At 38.1% G+C, this 24,777-nt stretch overlaps 1 protein-coding gene across 4 annotated transcripts in view; it reads left to right on the plus strand.

Annotated features, from left to right (window-relative positions):
• ESRRG (estrogen related receptor gamma) overlaps positions 1-24,777 on the plus strand; it is a 594,759-nt gene that overhangs the window by 8,228 nt on the left and 561,754 nt on the right. The window contains exon 1 of one of the 4 annotated variants that reach the window (XM_030812871.1): positions 4,486-4,621. The exons of the other annotated variants lie outside the window; for them this stretch is intronic. The gene's annotated coding sequence lies outside the window, so the exon portion shown is untranslated. Of the gene's footprint in view, positions 1-4,485; positions 4,622-24,777 lie in introns of those variants that run through there. 4 annotated transcript variants of the gene reach the window in all.

The following is a 24,777-nucleotide window of genomic DNA, read 5'->3' on the forward strand; positions in this document are numbered from 1 at the left end:
ATCCCAGCTACTAGGGAGGCTGAGGCAGGAGAATCACTTGAACCCGGGAGTTGGAGGTTGCAGTGAGCCAAGATTGTGCCACTGCACTCCAGCCTGGGCAACAAGAGCAAAATTCTGTCTCAAAAAAAAAAAAAAGAATATTTTTATCTGTAATTCACTGATAAATGTCTAATCAATTCTTCTATCAGAAATGGGCTACATTTTAATGCACAAAATGAAGCAGTAGATCGATAATTATTTAAGAAATTTGAGCTGTTTGTACAGATTATATATGTATAAAAAGCGAACTCTACCCAAGATTGCTGGATACTGTGCTCTGATTTACAAGATAATGATCAACAGAACTCTACACTTTGTGAACTGTTAAACCTAGAAACTGGGGCTGGGCGCGGTGGCTCATGTCTGTAATCCCAGCACTTTGGGAGGCCGAGGCGGGCGGATCACGAGGTCAGGAGATCGAGACCATCCTAGCTAACATGGTGAAACCCCGTCTCCACTAAAAATACAAAAAATTAACTGGGCATGGTGGCAGGCGCCTGTAGTCCCAGCTACTCGGGAGGCTGAGGCAGGAGAATGGCGTGAACCTGGGAGGCGAAGCTTGCAGTGAGCCGAGATTGCGCCACTGCACTCCAGCCTGGGTGACAGAGTGAGACTCTGTCTCAAAACAAAAAAACAAAACAAAACAAACAAACAAACAAACAAAAAACACTAGAAACTGGAGTGGACCCAGAAATCAAGAGATGTCTTAGGTCAGGCTTGAATTAAAAAGTAAATATTTAATCACTTTTATCAAAATTCATCAGGGCTTCAATGTACAGGATACTTGCTAAACAAATGAAGAAAACAATCTTCAGGGAGTCTGATAATGAGTCAGTGTTAAGAACTTTGACATGTATATAATGATTTGGAAGTAATGACATAGACAGCAAGAGCACTGGAAGGCCACATATTACCTCCAAACCGTCATTTATTGAAGGGTTCCAGCTGTCTGTGAGGATGATTTTGGGTGGTAAAATTGACCCATCTTGAGTTTTTTTCAATTTAGGAAAATTTATTAAACAGGTAATATCTTTAACATCATGCTAGGCCTGTTTGAGAATATAAAGTAATTTTAAGATATAGTGCCTCTCTTTAAGGGACTTATGCTACCTGTAGGGAAGTGCATTATATGTATACGTGACACTGTGAAGATAACAAGTATAACATCTAACAATGCAAAATATGAATTCTATGTGGTCAATTCACATATATTATATATATACATATATATACACATATATATACATATACACACATATATACATATATACATATATACACATATATACATATATACATACACATATATACATATATATATACACACATATATATATACACACACACACATATATATATATAAAAGAGAACTTGACAGGGTCAGAAAGCTTGGATTGATGTTTAGGCTGCAATTTACCAGCTGTGTGACCCTCACTTTCAAGCCAAAGTTTTCCCATTTGTAAACTGGGTGTAACTTCATCTATCTCATAGGACTGTTGGAAGGATCAGATGAAACAGAGCATTTAAACAGAGACTGCACAAATTACGGGAGGGAAGGAGGAAAGACGTAACACCTGTGGAACTGCACTTGAGGGTAGACACCATGTCTTAATTGACTTTGTGCCCCCAGTGTCTGGCACTGTGCCTGGCTCTGAGAGGAGGCTCAGTAAATTTTTGTAAATGCATGCGTGCCAGGCGCTTGTGGTAAGCCCCTTGACATGTGTTATTCTTTAAAACTTCACAAAAAATTGTGTATGGTAGTTATAGTGTCTCCATTTCACAGATGAGGAAACAGAAGTTCAGAGATTTTTAAGCAACCTCCAACCTCATGTAGGTAGAAAGTGGTAGAGACAGAAGTTAGATCTACTTGGCACCAGAGCCCACAGTCTATTCATTACATTATGTGGACTCTCAGATGTAAGGGAATTATCATTATTCCTAAACAATAGTGTGGCCAAAATGAAAAGCAAACACCTTGGATAATTCACCAGTTGCCCAGGCAGTTCCTGGGCTGGCTTTCAGATAAGTAGGGGAACATTCTCCCGAGCTGCCTGACACATTTAACGTGGCCTTTTGTTAAACTGTCAGTTCTGATTTCTGGCCTTTGAAGTAAAAAGCACAATAGTGAAAAATACCATATAATATACCATAACCTGGACTTGTCATAGAGACAGCACAGAAAGAAAGGGCAGTGAGGAACTCACAGTTAATGAAGTGGTTAACCAATGACTTGGATTAAGTTTGTTACTTCCACTAGCAGCCGCCCTTACCTTCTGTCTCTGTCTCTCTCTTTCTCTCTGTCTCTTACTCTGTCTTAACTTTCACTACTACAGTTGGTAAGGTCTAGAATTTTCACTCTCTTCTATGTTAAGGATGATAATAAAGAAGGTGATTCCACTGCTAAACAGTGGAATATTTCATGTTCTTCATTGCTTGTCTGTTCCTAACATCTCTATAGCTCATTACAATAGTTGATTCTGTTGGAGTGAAGTTTTGCAGCCATCCCCAGTTTCTAATGAACAATACTAAAATGGCCCCTGACAACACGGTAATGTTAAAACTCCAGCCTCTGCATTGGGAGACAGAATGCAGAAGTTGATACCAGACTACCCGATCTTACATTATTTTGCCCTCAGTTTATTTCTGAGGAACAACAGAGGAAACTTACATACAAAGGTTTCTATAAGAAGCAGAGGGAAATGCATTTTAAAAAATCCTGATTCATTTTAAAGCTTCTGTTAAAATATAGTACACTGTAGGTCAGGACGGCAGAGACAGGAACTACGTATAAGTCCCGAGAATACCTTACACTGTTGTCAGAATCCAGCCAGTAACAGTGTGTGGTTTCCCAGGTACTGCGCTAACATACCTGAGATGAAACCTGGTGGGGAGATACTTTCCACATTCCTTTCTGACCTGTGGTGAGTCTGCTGGGGTGAATTGTGTGAAGTTGTCAAAGGTTGCTCTGCTCTCCAGTACTTGGCACCAGCTCCACTGAAATGTGATGCCATTGGTTTTCAGTAAAGGTTCCTTTCTGCAGGGCTGCAAACACAGATCAGCTGCTACTGTGTATACACAACCAGGGAGCAAATCAACCAGCACATTTAAAGCAGCCTTTTTAACCCTGAGACTTTCCAAGATCTCCTCTTCACACAGGAAGTTTCCTTCTCTGTTGTCAGATTTAGCACTGTGCTCTTGTCATCAGATCCGAGCTAGGCTCCCTGCTGCACAGTAGAGAGGCTTCCTTAAGACATTTGTCCTTGAAACTGCACCAAACTCTTGGAAGAACCCAGAACGTGTAAGTATGTATGATTTAGGCAGCAATAGTACAGGGCAAAGCTGCAATCAACCATTATGCAATATCCGATTAGCAGTGCAGGAGGGATTTTTCCGACGTTATGTTACATTCATTTTCAATTCGTTCTGAGGAAACAAATCAATTCTAGCTTCTGATACAGTGACTTTGCAGTAGATGGGGTTGTAATATGTTAGCTTTAACTATTTGCTGTTCTCATTTAGCATTTAGATGTGACTTGTGGGACAATTACTGTGGGCATTAAACTATAAAACTTCTAATTTTTTATTAGGAATTGTAATTGTTGGTCATGTCCATCTTGAGAAACAAGTTAGCTTTGGGGAATGTTTTTAAAGAATTAACCACATAAATTCATGGACAATAGAATGAATTTGTACTGTTCTTGCTCTCAAAACATATTAGTTTGCAGTTTTAATTTACTCGTAAAGAGCATTCCACTGAGGTTTTGTCTTAATTGAATCCTACCCAGTGCTGTTTGTTTGGTGTTTTACTGTCTTATATATATCTGTTTAAGTTACTTTGCTAGGATTGCAGTCTGGTTAAACCTGTATTTAGCCACTACTTAGATTCTAAGAACATTCAGGTCAGATAAATGCTCACAGAATTTTGGAAAGTGGTGGATTTGTTTTCAAGGGTGGTCGTATTACCCTTGAAAGCTTTTTAGATGCACAACATGAATGGCTGTCAGATGGAGACCACAGACTGAACACTCTGAGGCTCTAAGTCAAATCTCGGCTTGTCTACTTTCATAACTCCAGTTAACTCCAACCAATAAAAGCCCGTGCCCCCTTTCTATCATTTTTAATATGCAACAATACTTATGTTTATAAGATTAATTTCTCTCAGATTAGTCTGATTGATAGCTGGATTGTGGTTTCTTAAGAGCTTGCTCCCTGAAACCCACAGCAGAGCTGCATTCCATTTAACTAGTGAATGTAAAAACGGGTAACCATGGATTCAGCCACCACTAACTGCCAGTGCAATGACTTGTTGTAAACAATACAAATGAGCCAGGAGAGCAGAGGCAACCAGACATGAAATGATTTTAATAGAAATTACGGTAAAAGGTCATGTGATTTGGTACCAGCTTCTGTTCAGTTTTAAAGGGAAAGTCTTTCTTTTCTCCCCCTTCTTCCCCCCTTACCTATTTCCAACCAACCCAAGTAGGCATCTCCACAAACTTGGCAGGTCCCACTCTGTGCTTCCATGGAGAAGGGCGGCCAATGTGATTCTGGGCAAAGTGTGGTGACTTGTGGATTTTCACTGGTAAGTACCTTTATTTTAGAAACAAAAAGGAAGTCTGTATTTCAGGGCTTCCTTTATGGAAGGTCAAGCTAATTGCGTACTAGAAGTTCTCAAGTCTTGACATAAGAGGAATAGGTCATTTCGTTCCTTAGCTTTTAAATGGTACAACTGTCTTTTCTCTCTCTCTCCCTGTCTCCAGATTAATTCATAAACTCGGTCTTTCTGAAAACTGTTATTTGCTTTAGAAACAACTTCTGCAATATGGTAATAAGCACATGCAGATACTGTGAGAAGTGCTGTGTCCTAACCTCAGAGTTTTCATCCACCCATATATTTTCTGAGTTCTGTGAGGACCAGATATCACAATGATATTTGCATTTCTCTGGTAGAGGTGGTTTCAGTATGTGGAAATGATTGTATTCATAAATTTGCCTTCAACCAAGAAAAATGAGCAAATTGTACCTGTGTTAAGTGCTAACCTCGTGGTTTGTTTGGTGTGCTGTTATCTGCTATGCTTATTTTAAAAACTAAATGAAGAATGTCTAGTAGCCAAATCTGGGGGGAAAGGGGACACTTAGAAGCATAACCGTGTCTTTATCCAGATTTCGAGGTGGACCTAGTCAGTAAACAGCATGCATGCAGGAATGAAGATGCTCAGAGTCACAGGCTCAAGCAACCACAGGCACTTTAAGCAAAGGACTCTGCCTAGGTGTGCTGAGCTTCAAGGTGAAACAGACCTGAACTGGTTTCTGGAGCCATACCTCCTTCCACATACAGATGGTATAAATAATTGCATCATCCTGGAACAAAAGCTAATGTCTCTTTTAACTCCTTTTAACATATAGATTCTTCTGAATAGATGCATCATTGTACATATACAGGTGTCATATTGAATGATAGAATTTCAGGTGTGTATTTTTCTATTAATACCTCTACTGTAATAGAACCAATCAGCACATGAAAAAGCATGAGGGTTATAATTTAGAAGCTCAATAAAATGTAAAAGCATCAACCCCCTCTACATACACTCCAGATTTTATCTGGCAAACTCTTTGTTTAGAACTGTAAGTGCTAAGTGTTAACATAGCACTTATATTTAAGCTTTTTTTAAAATCAATCTTTTTAAGATGTTGGAGAGCCTTATTGCATGCTTAGACTGAAAAATGTTTCAGAATATCATGGTTAATACTGTGATCTCATGGTGTGTTTTCTATTCTAATACCAGCTATGTTTATCAAAAAGATATAAAAGAATAGACTCTAGTAATTAATGTTGGAGGGGGAAGGAGCAATTTGAAGCAAGTGTGGGAACACCAAGTATAAGTGGAGTTTGGGGCAAAATATAATAAAAATATGCTGTTTTTACTTTTCCTCACCTTAATTCTCCAAGCTGAAAGATAGGACTAAAAGTGTTAGGTACAGGGTGATTATGAAGCAAAATATTCAGAGTCAGACATGGGTTGGGGTTTTGCTCTGGACCTAACCATGTTTAAGATTTTTAGGCAAAGTGACTTCACCTACCTGACCTTCTGCATTCTCACCTGTAGAGTGAGGGTAATAATGTATACCAATGTTGGCTGAAAGAGTTACATGAGGTAACATATGGAAAGTATTCAGCAGCGTGTCTGGCAGAGTAAGTGTCCAGTGAACTGTTGCTGGTTTCATTATTATCTTGACCCTCGAACAACATGGGTTTGAACTGTGCAAGTCCACTTGTGGATAGATTTTTTTACAACCTAACACCGATCAAAACTACAGTGTTTGTGGGATGCGAAACCCATGTCCAGAGGGCTGACTTTTCGTGTGTGTGGGTTCAGCAGGGCTGATTGCAGGACTTGAGTATGCTTAGGCTTTGGTATATGCAGGGGTCCCGGAACCAAGGATACTGAAGGATGACTGTATTTTTGATTGAGGAAAAATATCAAGTAGAATCCTGCTCTGTGTGCTTCACAGAGAAGGACACTATTCACACCATTGTTTGGTCCTGTCATAGTGACAACTGTACACCACAGTAGCTTTCATCACTTGGGAGATGGTGATTCATTTTGTAGCATAGTATAGTGTTTTACTTTTAAAAAGTATTTTTTTTTTTGAGATAGGGTCTTTCTCTGTTGCTCAGGCTGGAGTGCAGTGGCACAATCATAGCTTATTGCAGCCTTGAACTCCTGGGCTCAATTTTTTAAACGTTTTGTAGAGATGGCATCTTGCTTTGTTGCCCAGGCTGTTCTCGAGTTCCTAGGCTCCAGCTATCCTCCCACCTTGGCCTCCCGAAGTGCTAGGATTACAGGCATGAGCCACTGCACCTACCTTATATAACATTGTTATTAAAAACCAAAAGTAATATTTATATTCATTATTTTTTAAATTTTCATGCAAATTACTTAGAAAAACTAGTTGAGTTTTTTTGTTTTGGGGGGGATTTCTGATACTATGGGTATTGAGGCTAAATGCACATTTTATGTATGACTCTATTGGTAGAGTTAAGGCAGAGGGACATTTAAAGGGATTCATGGCTGGGCACGGTGGTTCACGCCTGTAATCCCAGCACTCTGGGAGGCCGAAGTGGGTGGATCACCTGAGGTCAGGAGTTCGAGACTGGCCCGGCCAATATGGTGAAACCCCGTCTCTACTAAAAATACAAAAAATTAGCCAGGCACGGTGGTGGGCACCTGTAATCTCAGCTACTGGGGAGGCTGAGGCAGGAGAATTGCTTGAACCAGGGAGATGGAGGTTGCAGTGAGCCGAGATTGCGCCATTGCACTCCAGCCTGGGCGATAGTGTGAGACTCTGCCTCAAAAAAAAAAAAAAAAAAAAAAGCATTCATAATTATACTAATCCTAAAAGCTTAAAAGTAGGGGTTCACAAAGATAATCATATATACTAAAAGGAGTAATAATGAACAGACTAGTAAGTATGAAGTGTATATACTACCAAAGATATATTTCTTGAGACTATTGTCTACATGTTCACTGTGTCTTTTGACCTTCTTGAAATCTAAGGTCTCATTCTTTCATTCTTCTCTCCTGTCCCTCCCTTCTTCTCTTCCCTCCCCTTTTTTCCTTCCCTCTTTTCTTTACTTCTCTCTCTTCTTCCTTTCTTCCTTGCTTTCTCCCTCCTTTTCTTTCTTCCTTCTTTCCTTCCTCCCTTCCAGCTCTTATATATTGTCCCAGCTACATAACATTTCATTTTTATCTGTGAATCAGAGGGTTCAGGGAATGAAAAAAGAGGGACAGGAGACCCACAGTCTTTTGATGCCAGCCCTGGTTTTATAAACGGAAACTTTAAGAGGAGTCAAAAAATCCGTTTTTCTTTCTCCTGCTATTGAACAGGAGAGCCACATTTGAAGTGACCTGCAGACCCCAGGGAAGCCTTGCTCAGTAACTATTTGTTGATTCATTGATTAAATGGCATGGAGAGAAGGGGCATCAAGCACGGAGATCCCCTTAGTAGTGAAAGCTTTGAAACCCCAAGCTGCAATGTGCAGTAGGATGGCTTCTCTGTGACCTTCCAACAACTAATCTCCTTTAAGAACTGAATCAAAGCAGTTAAGAGATTCTGTCAGATGGATTTTGCCTACAGTTGGGTTTTTGGCAGTTGCATGTAGAAGGCAATACATTCTTCATGATACGTTTTTTTTTTTTTTGTCCAGAAAGGAATGAAGACAAGGTGCCAGCAGAGATCTCTAGAGAGAGACTCTTATTTAGCCATGGTACTATTCAGGCAGGGACAGCTGCAGGGTGAATGACTTTCTCACACTTCCCAGCCAACCTTCTCTTTAACCACCCTTGTCTGACGCTCCAGTCAACAAGCACATCAGTGCAGTGGGCTTCTCTCTACAGTCTTCTTTCCCAAGGGCAGAGAACATGCCCTTGGGAGATATCATATGACTGGATATCATATGAATGACAGTGGCTATTTGTTATGTTTTTCTAGGGAAATCATAGCATGTAGCAGGTTAGAGATGAAATTCCTCATTTTAATAGATAAATAAGTTGCTCACACAACACGTGAGCTGCAAAACCAGGGCTGTGACTTGCGATTTCAGATTCCCAATCTAGTACTTTGTTGAGAGCTTCTGCTTTCTAATAAATAGATAACAAAAGAGACAGCTTGTGTCATAGGAGAACACACACACACCCAGTTTAGACAATAGTAAAACTATCTTAAGGGGACTGCTCAAAAGAATCATTATAAGTCTGGTTCAAATCCTGAAGCTATAATTTCAAAATTCTGCAATCCTTGGGAAAGATGCTTAGCCATTTGAGCAGTGGTTCCCTTTGTTGTAAAGCTGGGGTTAAAATAGTTATAATGTCTATATTTTAGGCCTATTTTGAGGATTAAATAAGATTATATATTTAAAATGCCTATTGCAGTGATTAACACAAAATAAATACCAGTAATATTATTGTACTCTTCTTTCCCTCTTCAGGTCAGTGGTATATGGTAGAATTATGCGAACAGTCTTATAAGTATGCCTCTGGAATGGTGTAGCTCAGTGGTTTTCAACATTTTCTTCTGCTGTAACACATACAGAAAACGTATATGAAGAATCACCACATCCCTGGCATAGAGTGATCAATATATAGTAATACGATGGTGGTGATGATAACTGTGGTGGTGATGATAACTGTGGTGGTGATGACAGAGATGCTGTTGCTGATGGGTGACATGCACATACCACAGATGAGCACTAGACTCTGAGTAATTCCAGAGCTTTAGCTTGGATTGCACTGCTTTCTTTTCTACACTAGAGAGGAAATCTGAATATTACTGAGCATCAATAATTACATTATAAGTGCAACTGCACCCATTTAAATTAAAAAGAAAATAATCAGCAGACTCCAGTACTTTATTACTGATAACAAATTACTGGCAACATACCAGTTGGTTTAGAAGATGCCATCTTTCCTGGAGGAAGATGATTTTGGAACATGCTTTACCTCAAAGCTCTAGAACTAGACCCCAGGGGTTTGAATTCTGGCTCATCTATCTGTGATGACCTAGGGAGTAACTGAACTACTCTTCATCTCTCTTTCCTCATCTGAAATTGAAATAATACTTATACCCACTTCATCGGATTGTTGTGAGGATGAAATGAATGAACACATGTAGATTACCAAGAAAACATCTGGCATACAGTAAGCATTCAGTGAGTATTAGTCATTATTGGAGGTTTTTGTCTCCAAGCTATTTGATGGGCAGCATCCTATTTTGAAATTCTCCCTACAAATTGCCACTATTGAAGTTAGTCAAGGTGCCATTAATACATAAAACTGATTTTTAGTTTTAACATAATAGTATCTGCTCCTTACTGTTCACTTACCATTTAACCAGGCATTAGGCTATGTGCACTTACCATTTAACCAGGCATTAGGCTATGTGTTTTACTGGTATCTTAATTGATATAATTCTCTCATTACTCTTATCAGGTAGATATTGTTACCCCTATCTTATACATGAGAAAATTGAGGCCCCAAAAAGTGATGAAACTTGCCCAAGTTCACACAGACTAATAAGTGACAGAGCCAAGCCTCAAATTCATAAACTTCCCTACATATATACATATTGCTTCGTTAAGTTAGAGAAAATTTGCAGGGCTTGTGGGAAAGGTGTTTTTGTTTGTTTGTTTGTTTTTTGCTTTTTTGCAATGAAGGAGAGACAAAATACATAACTGCATTTATTCTAGGGTATTCAGAAGTCTCATAGCAGAAACATGGAAGGCAATCACAATAAAAAGCAATTTAATTTTGCTATTTAATAATCACAGAAATATCACAGAACTCAAATTTAATTCTGTCTTATGGAGAAGAAGAAATGGCAGTGGTGGACAAGAATAATGGGAAAATGAGGAGAAGAAGAAGGAGGAGGAAGAAGAGAAAGTGGAGAGAAGGAAAGAAAGAGAAAGGCAGAAGTAGGTGTCTCTCAACAGCTCACCAGTTCTGGAAGTAGACTGTCTGGGATCCTCATCTCCATTTCAGACATTATTTTGTCCAAGGTAACACAACTAGAAATAGTGGAATTGAGATTTACATTATGGTATTTTACCTTCAAATCAAGTGAACTCTTCTACTCTATTTTGCTATCTTTTGAGACAGAGATTCATGTAAAAATATAGACACAGAAAGGGGCATGGAGAGAAAGAAGTATAGGTACATTTATGTGAGGACAAACAATGTTAGAAGCATTATTTTGCCTTTTCAGATTTTAACATTGGTCGGGAGTGGTGGCTTATGCCTGTCATCCCAGCACTTTGGGAGGCCAAAGTGGGGCGGATAACCTGAGGTCAGGGGTTCGAGACCAGCCTGGCCAATGTGGTGAAACCTTGTCTCTACTGAAAATATAAAAATTAGCCAGACCTGGTGGCACATGCCTATAATCCCAGCTACTCGAGAGGCTGAGGCAGGAGAATCGCTTGAACCTGGGAAGCGTAGGTTGCAGTGAGCCAAGATCACGCCACTGCACTCCAGCCTGGGCGATAGAGTGAGACTCCATCTCAAAAAAAAAAAAAAAAAATTAACTTTGGAGATTTTCTAAAGTCATGTTGTACTTTTGCAAATATAGACATAAATTAATCTATATTAGAATACTAGGTGTTTAATACTATTTGATGATTTTTACTTTAAAATGGCTTTTACTTCTCTTAGTTGATTTTTTAAAATATTGTGAGCCAAATAAGTCACATTCTTCCCAATTTTACAGATGAAGAAACTGAGTTATGTAGTTTCCCTGAGATCACAGCAACTTACAGCCAAAATGAAAGTCATTCTCTGCATTTTACCCCCACTTCCTGGACCCTTGCCCCAGAAAGATTTTTCTCTCTACTTTGGTGATCTCTTCCAGTTAGAATCAACTTATAGGAACTTGGGGACACGTGGATGGAGGAGAGTCACATCTTTGTATATAATGAGGGTCTTCCTGGGAAATGGAAATAGGTGACCATTTTTTTGCAGGTTTTGCTATTGCCTTTGTGTCTGGGACACCATCATCTGGTCTTTAAGGAATGATGTGAGGGCTGTGATTTACATTTTTTTTTTCTTAGAATCCAGGCTGGGGCCTGGAGGGAATCCTGTCCCTTCTTGTGCTGTAGCTTCCTGGAGTCCACCAGACACTGTGGTGTCTTCCCTAGAGAGTTGCCTGCTGCTTCTGTGATGTGGCCGACTGGCACTCTACAGAGCAGACGAATTCCCTTCTGAGAGGTACTTCCTGCTTTGCATGTTTGTTTTGAAGATGTGGGTTTTGGTAAGCATAGGGGACCAGAAAAAGAGGAGAGGCCCTAGACTGTTGTATGAGAAATGAGATGAAATATAAGTCAGAGTGGAAGGAGGAAGATGAATAGTCCTTGTATTTCCAAGGTTAAAGTCAAGGTTAGGCAACCTTCTTAAGTCAGTTTAATTATTGTATTAGGGTTCTCTAGAGGGACAGAACTAATAGGAGCTATCTATATATATGTATATATGTCTATTTCTATATCTATATCTATCTATCTATATACATACACTTTATTATATACATATATATAAAGGGGAGTTTACTAAGTATTAACTCACATGTGATCACAAGGTCTCGCAATAGGCTATCTGCAAGCTGAGGAGCAAGGACAGCCAGTTTGAGTTCCAAAATTGAAGAACTTGGAGTCGATATTCGAGGGCAGGAAGCATCCACCACGGAAGAAAGATGTAGACTTTCACGTTTTGCTGCCTTCTTTATATTTTAGCTACCCTGACAGCTGATTAGATGGTACCCAAACAGATGAAGGATGGGTCAGCCTTTCCCAGTCCACTGACTCAAATGTTAATTTCCTTTGGCAACACCCTCATAGACACACCCAGGATAAATACTTTGCATCCTTGAATCCAATCAAGTTGACACTCAGTATTAACCATCACAGGTGTAAACCCTGAAGTTATACCACTAGTCAAAGGCCCTAAGGTACTTCTTGGGAAAATACTGGGAACTGCCCAATTATTCTTTTAAAATGCTGGACGTGGAGGGGAAGGATTAAAGTTAGGCATTGGAGTATTTTAATGCTATAAGGGAGAAGAATGATTGGAAGGGGGAAAAAGTGATCACTTTTTACCTTTTTCTTCAGAAGGTCATATGACCAGCTCTGAGTAAAACTGCTTGAGAATAATTGTGCTTGTTGATTAGATGATTGCTTTCTTATCGTTTCCACTGAAATAACATGCAAAACGACTCCCTTCTACTGTTTTTCTCAATGTATTTCTTCTAATAATACATGATATTTTTGTAGTGAAAGTTTATGAAGTCACAACTTACCTGTCTTTTAGAGCTGAGTGAATTTAGCAAGATTATGTGGCTTGTTCAGAGTGACACGGCTTGTTAAAAAAATATAGCAGAAGACTAGAAGTGGATTTTCTGACATCTAGATCCAGGTTGATTTCACCTCTTAGAGATTCCAGTCTTGGAAGAGGGTTGGCGCAGGAGTGGACTGGAGATTAAGTGTGAAGAAAGTTAGGAAGGGGATTAAACACCCCTGAAGATGTTAAGAAAAAAAAAAAAGACTCCTAAGATCATATTGTGTATTGAGTGTGGTATCCATGGCTACCAGATGGTGCAAGGATTCTGCCTTGGTCCTCAATTGAAGAATTAAAGAAAGGAGACAGGGAAGGGTACAGTGGCTTCTGAAGGCTCACATAGGATGCAGATCACTTATTTTCCCTCCTGGGTCCTCAGGTTTTCCTGTCATTGTGAGATCGTGTGGTAGCATGGAAATCGTAATCTCTGCTCTTCAGAAGATGGAATTGAGGTAGCTCTACGCAAAGAGAAATGACCTTGTACTTGAAAAGTGTTTGTCTGCAGTCCTACCCACTTTACCATGTAATAAGAGAGTAATCCCTGTCAGTAACATCATCTTAGAAAGAGAAGGAACAACCAAATGAGATCTAGTGTGTGTGGAGATGGTGCAACATTCTTTCATCAAAGCGACTAATACCCTTAGGGGAATTGGCTTGATACTTTGCCAAAATGTGGGTGTCAGTGTTGTGGGTTTTTTTTCCCCCCTTTTGAAATGAGACTTTGTTAGTCATGTGGTTATCAGAAGGTGAAAAAATGAATGTGTGTCTTCTCTCACATGAACTCTATTAATATCAGTTAAGTAAGATCCTAATACAGCTCTGTGTATTAGGTTGGATTTCTTGGCCTGGGTTAATTCTAAGACTATTACAAAGAAGTTATATCTTATGATAATGGCTCTGAAATCTTCAAGTTGATATGGCATTAGCCAGCATTTGACCGTAGATTCCAGGTAGACCGTTTATTCAAGCTATTACTGATGCCTCAAAAATACCGTATATTACTGGCAGACTGAACAAACTGGTGTCATATAGATGTCAACTCTTTGTCCTCAAACCATCATTAACTGGTAGCAACTAATATTTCAACATTACTTTTAGAGTGTCAAGCTATTATTTATCATATGTGCAACAGCTATGTTCAGTTGAAGGATACATGCTTATAAGCAAAATGGTCTTTGGTTTACCTTAGTGTTGTTTGTACATTCGAGTTGACTCTGTATTTCCCTCCATTGGATTATTTAATAATCAATTTAATTTTGGGAAAGTTTCACTTTAGTACTCCTAGAAATTAGAGGGAAATATTGCCTACATTCATTTGTTACGTTGCACAGACCCAGTACACAGTAAAGGTAAAAGATAAAGGATCAATTCTTATGGATCTCATAGTTCCAAGCTTTTAAGGCTGTATTATAGAAACTTTGTAATTATTGTGGGTAATCTTGCAGAAAATTAAATGTTGAGTTTGCATATGTGAACAAGTTTAGACTATTTTGCTCACCATAACTTGTTAGTGCCAAGCATCTCACTGTTCCTGTTAGGCAATGGGTTTCAGTTTACTTCTAGTAAAATGCTATTTGTGGCGTAAGTGAAATCCTTGGTGAGAGCATACTATCTCACATTTGAGGCACATTTTAGAGAACTTATGTCTGTCGTTCATTCGTCTATTTCAAAATGGCTCAGACTAGTGGTTCTCAGTTAGGGGCAATTTTGTTCCCCAAAGGACATTTTGGCAATGTCTGGAGAGATTTAGGATTATTAAGACTGGAAGAGGGTGCCACTGGCATCTAGTGAATAGAGCTCAGGGATGCTGCTAAACATCATGCAGTCCACAGGGCATCCCCCCACACAACAAGGAATTGTCCAGCCCCAAATGTCAACAGTGCCTAGGCTGAGAAGCCCTGCTCTAGATACTTACAAACTTTAAAAGGTAAGAGAGAAAGTAGGTAGCTTAAATATTTTCATCCTTTTTAAATGGCTGCTTTCATGATTAGAATTCTCCCCATGGGAGGCCAGGCTCAGTGGCTCATGCCTGTAATCCCAGCACTCTTGGAGGCCGAGGCAGGTGGATCGCGGGGTCAGGAGATCAAGACCATCCTGGCTAAGACGGTGAAATCCTGTCTCTACTAAAAATGCAAAAAGTTAGTGGGCACCTATAGTCCCAGCTACTCGGGAGGCTGAGGCAGGAGAATGGCATGAACCTGGGCGGCAGAGCTTGCAGTGAGCCGAGATCACGCCACTGCACTCCAGCCTGGGCGGCAGAGCGAGACTCCGTCTCAAAAAAAAAAAAAAAAGGAATTCTCCCCATGGGATATAGAATACAGATGAAAACTACAAACAAACCACATATTTGCTTTAAAAATATTTGGCATGTAATATGTGTGTTGTGGCTAATTGAGCCACATTTAACAACAGCAGCACAACAATATCAATATCTACGACTTATAGAGAGCTTACTAAATGTACCAGACACTGTTCAGCGTGACTGTCCACATGATAATTCAGCTATTCCTCAAAGCAACGCCACTGGGGAGGGACAATGACTGTGCCCTTCAGTCTCGGAGTATGTAGGAATATGGTGAGCTCCTGATAGAAAATGTAAGGAACAGGGCAATGACAACACAATACTTGGAAGTGAGAAGGCTTTATTTTTCTAAATGCCCCTGGTCGCTCAAGCTTTTATTCTATGGTGTTACTATTGCGAAAGTGCTTCTCTGGGAAATGAGTACTGCCATCATAAAGTAGGTTTATATTTGCTTCTAGAGGGAGAAAAAGAAAATGATTGTGTAACTCTCTCTTTGCCAGTTCTGCAGCTGTTCCCATGAATGTCTGTCTTTTCCTCCCCAAAAGCTGTATGTGACTGAACTGGTCTTCAGGTTCTGTGTAAATGGCAGACAGTATCCAGAGTGGCTCAGTCTTGTAAATATGAAGTGGTCACTCCTACCTGTGGCTGTCACCTTTTAGTTGACTGTTCTTTAAGCCTCTTTCCCAGCATTTTCAGAAGAGAGATGAGGCTGTCCTTTTAGATTTCATCATCAGGGTGGGTCAGATCCACTGAAACCTCATGTTTGAAATAGAAATAGGTAAAATTTCTCTAAGCAAGCCTCATGGGAGATTCTCCAAGTACACCTTTAACAATAGAATTTTCCCTAGAAATGCCACATTGAAAGTCATATTCCCAGTGGAGATTTCCATGGGAATTGGGAAGTTAACTAGATTTGCTGTTTTCACACCTGCTGAGGGTTTTGAGTCTAGGGAATTAAGTTTGTCATAGCTAGATATTTTACCTTTGCCAAACCAGTCTATTGTATTAAACCTAAGTTGCCATCAAAAACTGGAAGGGAAAACATCACAAATCACTAGAAATATATCAGCATTCTGAGAAGCAGAATTTATGGGGCATTAATGGATATCCTAGGCTATTTATCTTTCTAGTAGCAGTTGAAACACCTCTGCCTTTTTCTTAATATAACAGGGCTTCCCGTCAAGGAGCTATAGAGTCCCCAAGCCTGGTACTTGAGTCAGGAAAATGTGGCATTCTCACATTTGTTTTGGAGCTCTAATGCTCCAAAATTATAGGTGGGACTATAATTTCTTTTTCTTCTCTTTTTGTCCCTACTTCTTCCTCATTAAAAGCCGAGTAAAACACAGTCAGGATATATTGAGGTTTAAGGAGTTTGTGCAGGGTCTAGCATAACCAGCGTAGGGTAGAGAGTGGAATAGAAAGAGACTCATTTCACATGTCCTTTATCCCCTTCTGACTCAGAGGACAGCCATATTTCATTTACTCATAGTGGGCTTCTCTGTGCCTAAAGGCTGATCTCTACGTGAAATTTATTAGTGCAAGTTGTAATACACTTGGTAAGGAATGCCTGTATTTTGGACAACTTCTGATATTTTGTACCTGTTAACTGTAGCCTTTTCTCAATCTCCTGGCCTCAGTCACTCTTGTCTTCTGTGGAGGGAAGGTCTGAAAAGCAGGTGAATTAAACACAGATCAGGAAGGACTGCAGCTTCTTTGAGACTTCTCTCCATGGTGCTCTGTGGGTCCATTTGGTAGGGGCACATGTGGGTTCTGCACATGGCTTTGCCACTTATTAGCATGTGACTGTGGATCAAGTTACTTAACATCACTCAGCCTCAGTTTCTGTGGTTATAAAATGAATCAAATTATATGTATGTGTGCGTATATTTTTCATCATTTGCTCTTCAAAACATACATATATGTACTTATATATATGCACATATATACATATCGTTTAATCTTCACAACATACGTATATACATACACATATGTATACACATAACACATGCATGTAATGTATATACAACATATATACACATACAATATATACATATATACATACAACAGCTATACAACGTGTATATATACATGTAACATATATGTATGTTGTGAAGATTAAATAATGAAAAATACACACATATACTAAGCCCTTGTGCTTTGTATATTTTACAAATATATATATATAGGGTGTGTATATATCTATTGTGTATATATACACACACATATTTATTGTGTGTGTTTATATGGTGAAGATTAAGTGACATAAAATATACAAAGCACCACAGGGTTTAGTAGTTTCTGGGTAATAGGTGCATACCACTGGAGTCCTGAGAAACTTGCTTCAGTCTTTACCTTTCTAAGAAGTGTAGTCTGAGAACCACAAATTTTGAATCACCATTATACTCATTAAAATGCAGATTTTATGTCTCTACCCCAACGCTTTGAGTAAGACTCTCTAGAGGGTGGGGTCCAGTAACTGGTATACTTAGAAACACCTCTTATGATTCTGATGCACTCCAGAGTTTGATGATGTCTGGGTCAGCTGGTTTCTCTTTCCACCCTGTGATGCTCTTTCTCTTCTGCCTCAGGATAGCTTAATCTAGAGAGTTTTAGCTTCTCTAGTTGGAGGTTCTTCCTACCCAGGTGGAGTCTGTCTTTGAGTCTGTTAACTCACTATCCCAGTTTATAAGCAGCCCGTTTTATGGTAGGCCCCACGTGGTTGGGTAACCTAACTGATGTGATAATGAGGACGGACTAAAGGTCACGAGATTGTTAACATGTGTGAGGAGATTGTAGGCTTAGCCTATCAGGTGAGGGAAAGGTTAGCGTACCAACTGTCTCCACACTTCAAAGCATGTAGCTAGTTTGCTGCACTAACTTAATTATCTGTGCTATTGATATCTTTGAGGAACATATCTATACCCTGGATACAGTTACTTCACAGTAGGAGATAGCAGGAGGTGGCTTGCTCGGTTGCCAACTTCCTAAAATGCTTTTTAGAGTCAGCTGGGTTGCTTAGTCCTCTCTTGCTCTTGGATTAAATATAAAAATAACTATGTAAAGCATATCAGCCCTCTTTTCCCTGTCTGCTGAAACTGCAATCTCCTATGCTTTTTCTAGAACCCATTAAATAGGGAGGAGGAGGAGGAGGGGAAGGGTAACAATATATAAAACCCCAAAGTCCCAGATCAGATATTCTTCTTGAATGGATCCTGCTGTTAGATCTCAACAGAGGTAGAAAACAGCTGGTCACATAGGTATATACTAGAGTTCCTTCTTGATTATTTAAGAGCTGATGAAGTAGCGTGCACCTTATCCTTGTTTTCATGATCTTCCTGCTCTCTGTAGCCGTATTAGTTTTATTGCCATCTTCACCAGAATCCTGGAAGGGAAAGAAATACAACCCAAACCAGGTGATGTTTTCATTTCCAAGCCGTTAAAGTGTTTGATGTTAAGAAACATTTGAAACTGTAGACTGAAGGGAGGTATTCGTTTGTACCTAGTTTTCACTGATCTAAACTGGCCCTGTCTTGTTACCACAAAACCAGTAGTGCTGGTTGCAGAGGCTTTCCAAAGAGAAGACCTCAAGCTCTGACACTCCTGTTTGGTTTTGGCTCTTGAGAACAGATTTTTCTCTGCCAGATGTTACTTTAATTTCTTACCTCCTCACAAGGAGTATTTTTGTGTGAGTGTGCCTGAGTTGTGGACATTATTTTGGAGCAGCTGATTCTGTTGACTTTTTTAGAAGTGCTGTGATCTCAAATGTAAAGAGACAGGATTACCCAAACCCCTCACTGCACCGAAATTGAATACAGTGCCCTGTTCTTTGACACCAAAATGTGTCCTGCTGTTGTAAAGGTAGGGTGTTTAACAGGCAGAGGCCAGTAGAGAAATTTCCAGCTTTTTATCCTTCTCACTCTTATAAAATCTCTCACACGGTATGTCATTGCTTTTAAAACATGGTCATTTTAATGATAAAAATGCTGTGGAGAGAGTGCCAGAGTGTCATGCAAAACCAGCTGCGGCATCCTGCATGACATTCCAAATATTAATACAAATAGAATTAATTCACACGCCAGGGGTGTCTCGGGAATCCATTTTAAGTTGGCACTTAACTTGGGCTTGAGATTTCCCTGTGACTGCCCATGTTGAAAAACGTTTGCTAAACAAGGCAGTGCTGGGCTGCCCTCGATCTATAAATTCACTCAAACTAATTCATTAACGAATGCTTGATTTTAACTAGAAGCAAACATAGGTTAAAATGTAGATGGCTGTTTCATGTCATTGGTGAGCAGGGAGGTTTTTTGCAGATGTTATACCTGGGACAATACTCTGAATTTATTGTATTTGTTTTATTTTGAGGAAAGCACATAGATTATATATTTATTATTAGTGGATTGTTTAATTGCATAATTTCTTAGTTCATTAAGGATTTACTCTAGGTTTTTACATATATCTGATTTGTAGATATAGTGAAGAGGTGGTATCTTGGCATTAAATTTAGATTGTGGCAATGCTTAGGCTGGACAAAAGTAAGACATTCTGTGTCTTTCTAGTTCTCCCCTGGCCTTGTCTTTCTATTTCTGCACAGCGAATTTAATAAAGAAACTATTTTGGAGTAATAATTCCTACAAGCCCTGGACATTCCTTTGGGGGAAGAGGACTGACCTTTTCCTGTTTTTAATAAAACCTCTGTGAATTTGGGCTTACGTCTTCTACAGTCCGGTGCAACTGTCTTTTTATTCCATATTTAAGTGTGGGGGGAGCCCATTTATATCCTTTGAATTGGAAGCGTGAAAGCAGTCCTAGGCAAGATGGCTCCTGTGAGGTTTGCATTACTCATGCCTGTTAAATTTAGTACTTATTTACATGCATTTAGCTATTTTGATACATATTCTCTCTCTCTTTGGGGGCTTAAATTTCGTTATCTATTTGCGATTTCATACTCCACCTCTTTCTAAAGGAATTGGGAAGGTAATGCTTCGGTAATAGGGGGTCGAATTAGGCTCTGGTGATAGGCAGGTTGTTTTATCCTAACTGTGACACCGGCAATTTTAAAAGCTTCATTTTTGTCTTTGTCTTGAACAAGGAACATTTTACACATTGTTAACTCCTGAAAATCCCCCTGGATAGATAATTTGGAATGGAAGAACTTAAGACCTTTTTTGAGGGGAAAAAAGAACAAAGCCACAAGATCCCTTATGATTATTCTTTGTGGTCACTAAAAATATTTAACTTACTAAAAAAAGAGACTACCCATGAAAGTTTGATATATTTCAAAATAGAATAATGGATATAAAGTAGTTATTTCTAAGGAATATCTTCTCCACAATCTCAAGAAGATTCCTGTACATTTGTTTTGAGCGTTCAGGCACTAGGAATTCTCACAGGCATTTATTCCCTTTTTTCTATCTATCTATCTATCTATCTATCTATCTATCTATCTATCATCTATCTATCTAGTGTTCAATATCGTTTTGATTTTATTACTCAAAGTTGACTTTTTTCTTCTGGGTCCTAGCCTATTCTCTGAGAAATTGAGGAATTTAGATGCTTGAAAAGGCAAAAAAAAAAAAAAAAAAAAAAAAAAAAAATAAAAAAAAAAAAAAAAAAAAAAAATAAAAAAAAAAAAAAAAAAAAAAAATGAATTCTTTTAGAATGAAACTGGAAAATCATTCAGAACTTAAGGAAAAACAAAAATTTCTATATGGAAAACAATGAAAAGACACAGAAAACAATGGGATTTAAAACATTAAATACACAATAAAAGAGTTAAGGTGCAAAACAAAAAAAAAAAAAAAAAAAAAAAAAAAAAAAAAAAAAAAAAAAAAAAAAAAAAAAAAAAAAAAAAAAAAAAAAAAATTAGATAAACTTAATTTTATATGCATGGCACAGCAAGTGGGTTTCTATTAAATCACAATAAACAGGGTTAAGGTGGCTGAATCCACGAACATGGCACCAACCCATCACTCTTCACCTGCCTGGCACTACTTTTATAGCAAGGGTTTATTTTGCATCATATTTCTTTAGCTCTCTCATCTTAATTATCCAAATAGGAGAATCAAGTAAATGGTGGAGACATTAAGAAGTTCAGAGGAAAGGGGGAATTGCTGGACTCATGAAATCTTTTAAGTGAGTCTACATTATCTTCCAAATTAAATATAACTTTGCAAAGATATTTGTGAACCTTCAAAATATGATTTCAATCATGATTTGCTGATATTATTTTCCACTTCAACCATGTGCTTTACACTATCTTCTCAGTAGAAGATTGGATGGCAGTGAGAAACTCATAGTCTTTTAAAAATATATATATTTTTGTAATTAAAACACATAGAGAAATCCACATGAATACAATGCATGGCCTAGTATATTGTATGTTTATATATTGTATTAATGTTGCATAAGTATATACATATATATGCATATTATATATGTATTGTATGCTGTCCAGGACAAGAGATAGAATTTTGCCACCCCCCAAAACCCCTTCATGTGCTTTACCCAATTATAGTCCTTTGTATTCTTCATAAGTAATCATACTATTGTAATAATAATTTCTTTGTATTTTAAAAAAGTACATTTGCCACCCAGTGTGCATCCTCAAACACTCTAGTCTAGTCTTTCCCATTTAAAAAATGACAAGCCCTTGAATGCTCTTTTAATCATTAAGTTCCTCCTTAATTCCTTTTATTTCCTTACAATTTATCTATTGAGGGACCAGAGCCATTTGACCTGTATAGTTCTTCTGAGCCTGAGTTGTATATATTATGTACTCACAGTGCAGTTTGATATGTCCCTCTGCCCCCTGTATTTCCTGCAAATTGGTACCTGGGACTGGATCACACTCAGGTTGGATCCCTTTGGCAAGACTACAGGTGGTGATTGGAAAGACTACAATCATTACTGAAGTTCAAACAGTTCCACGTTAGCCAGCAGGGGCAACAGCAAGTTGGTTCTTGAGTCCTTTTGTCATAGCCTTAAAAGCTTTTGATAGCTCTCCTGCTATGGAGCAATATAAGACTCTTCAGGCATAGCTATACATTTCCTCTCCTAGAACTGAAATCAGCCATTTCTCCAAGAAGCTCTGCTTTCTTTGGGTAAGAAATGTTATTTGAAGACTACAAACCAGGTGCTAGGGATGCTCGTTGGTACTGGGTTGGTCATTGTTTCTTAACATTTGTAGAGGATAGAATTGGGGAGATTTATAAAAACTATATAAACTAATAAAATAAACTATATGTAGTTATATACTATGGTTATACTATAGCTTACTTTATTATATAATCACCATAGTTATTATATATCATAATTATTATATAATAGTAATGTAATAACAAGTATAGTTCACCTGAGCCTGAGTTCAGGCTCACAGTGCTGTTCAATATGTTCCTCTGTCCCCTGCATTTCTTATAAATTGGCACCTGAGACTGGATCACAGTCAAGTTTGATCCCTGTGGATATATAGTATATTATTATGTAGTATACTATAGTTATTCTATAATATGCTATAATTTATTTTATTTAGTTTTTATTATTTTATAGCTTATAATTTTTATTATTTTATAGTTTTATATTTTACTTATAGTTTATTAGTTTATATTCTTATATTTTATATAGTTTATTCTGTATTTACATTATAATATCTATAGTTTATTGTATTATGTTTTATGAACTTAAGAGTTCTTATTAGTACTCCAATTCAAATTTACTTTTACATGGTTTTATTTAGCCTCTTCTGCATTAAAGTTAGATCTCCTTCCTTCCCCAAATATCTGGACCCTCAAGGACACAGGGAATAATAGAATAATAATATTCTAATAGTAATCATTGTTTTGTCACATATTATATGCACAGTGATCTCAGGAGGACAATACTAATACTAGTACTAATGTGGTTGTTGAAAACATTACAACTTTTTTTGCATATGGTTGTCCCACCTTCCTTCATTTTTAAATAGTTGTGCTCTATTTACATTGTCAGAGCATAGAGACATCAGATACTCTGCTCTCTGTTAGTCCCCTTTAAACTTAAATCCACAGGTAACTGCATACTTAATATTCACTGCCAGTCCTTAGGCTGATGTTCTCTCTAATTATTTTGATCATCGGAAGCTCATTCTCAAATATGCTACTCGGAAGGGACTTATGGAAACAATATTCTCTAAGTTCTTTTCTATATTCATAATAATTTGTTTGAGTCCTTCATACTTGCAAGTCAGTTTTGCTGGATATAAAACCCCCCTTTTTTTTTCTAGCATATTAAGCAGGCTACTCTATTTTCTTCTAGCCTAAAGCATTTGCTTTAGAAAGTCTGATGATAGTTTAATTTTCTTTATACTATAAGCCATGTATTCTTTTTGCTCAGAAACTCAGAGAGTTTACTAGAATATGTCTTGCTATTGGTCTTTTTTGGGTCAATATTTTCAGATATATAGCACAGCTTTTCAATATCATTTCAATTTTTTTGTACTTCAGGACATTTTCTTGAATTATAGTTATTAGTATTTGTTCTCTTCCCTTGCTTTTCTTGTTCATAATCTCTGGTTATCCATGTGTTCAATTTTTTTTGCCTATGTTCACTATTTTTTTTTTCTCTTAATTCAGGGGCGTCCAATCTTTTGGCTTCCCTGGGCCACATTGGAAGAAGATTTATCTTGGGCCACACATAAAATACACTAAAACTAATGATAGTTGATGGAGCTAAAAACAAAAAAAAATCTCATAGTGTTTTCAGAAAGTTTATCAATTTGTGTTGGGCCACATTCAAAGTCATTCTGGGCCACATGCGGCCCACAGGCCGTGGGTTGGACAAGCTTGTCTTAAATCCTTTTTATCTCTTTATTGCTTTTAGAGTTTTTAGTTTTCCTCGTTTTCACCTTTTGTATTTGTTAACAGATTATCTGTTCTGTTTATTTTTTTCTAGTTTAGTTGACATTTCTGAAGTGAGTTTTTCTTTTATTTATAATCATTTTTTTCAGTCCTGTCTCCCTATTTATGAGCTTTTCTAATCAGATGGTCATGTTCTTTGGTAGTTTGTATCATTTCCTAATGTCTTTAAGTTTCTTTTGGAATTATAGGTAACAGCTTTCAGCATGCTTTTATAAGATGTCATTCTGCTCCTTATTCTATTTTGTAATTATAATCACTTTCTGTGGGATTTGACCTTGACCTTGATACTATTCCATTGTTCATTTTTATATGAACTTAATTTTTCTGACATTTTAGAATGAGGTATGATTCAGGAAATTTCACTAACTTTACAGAACTTCCTTTTCATGTGTGTGTAGTATTTTAAAAATACGGCAGATATGTTAGATGCTTCCTGAGATTCCTCAGCTGTTTTCTCCCCAGCCACTTTGGTCAAGACCTTCTCTTTCTTTAGACTCTTGTTCCATATGGCTCAAATGTGAAGCCACCCTCAGTAGTTTCTCACTGGTGGGGGCTTATGCTAGAAGGGTGCCAGGTGGCTGCACACTTCATGGGGAGTAAACTGCTCCATCTCCCTCAGTCCTCCTTCCCATGTGCCCCTTGTACTCAGATGGTAAAGAGGATAAAACCC

Source organism: Nomascus leucogenys, chromosome 5 (genome assembly GCF_006542625.1).
Source record: "Nomascus leucogenys isolate Asia chromosome 5, Asia_NLE_v1, whole genome shotgun sequence".
In the NCBI taxonomy this organism is placed as follows: domain Eukaryota; kingdom Metazoa; phylum Chordata; class Mammalia; order Primates; family Hylobatidae; genus Nomascus; species Nomascus leucogenys.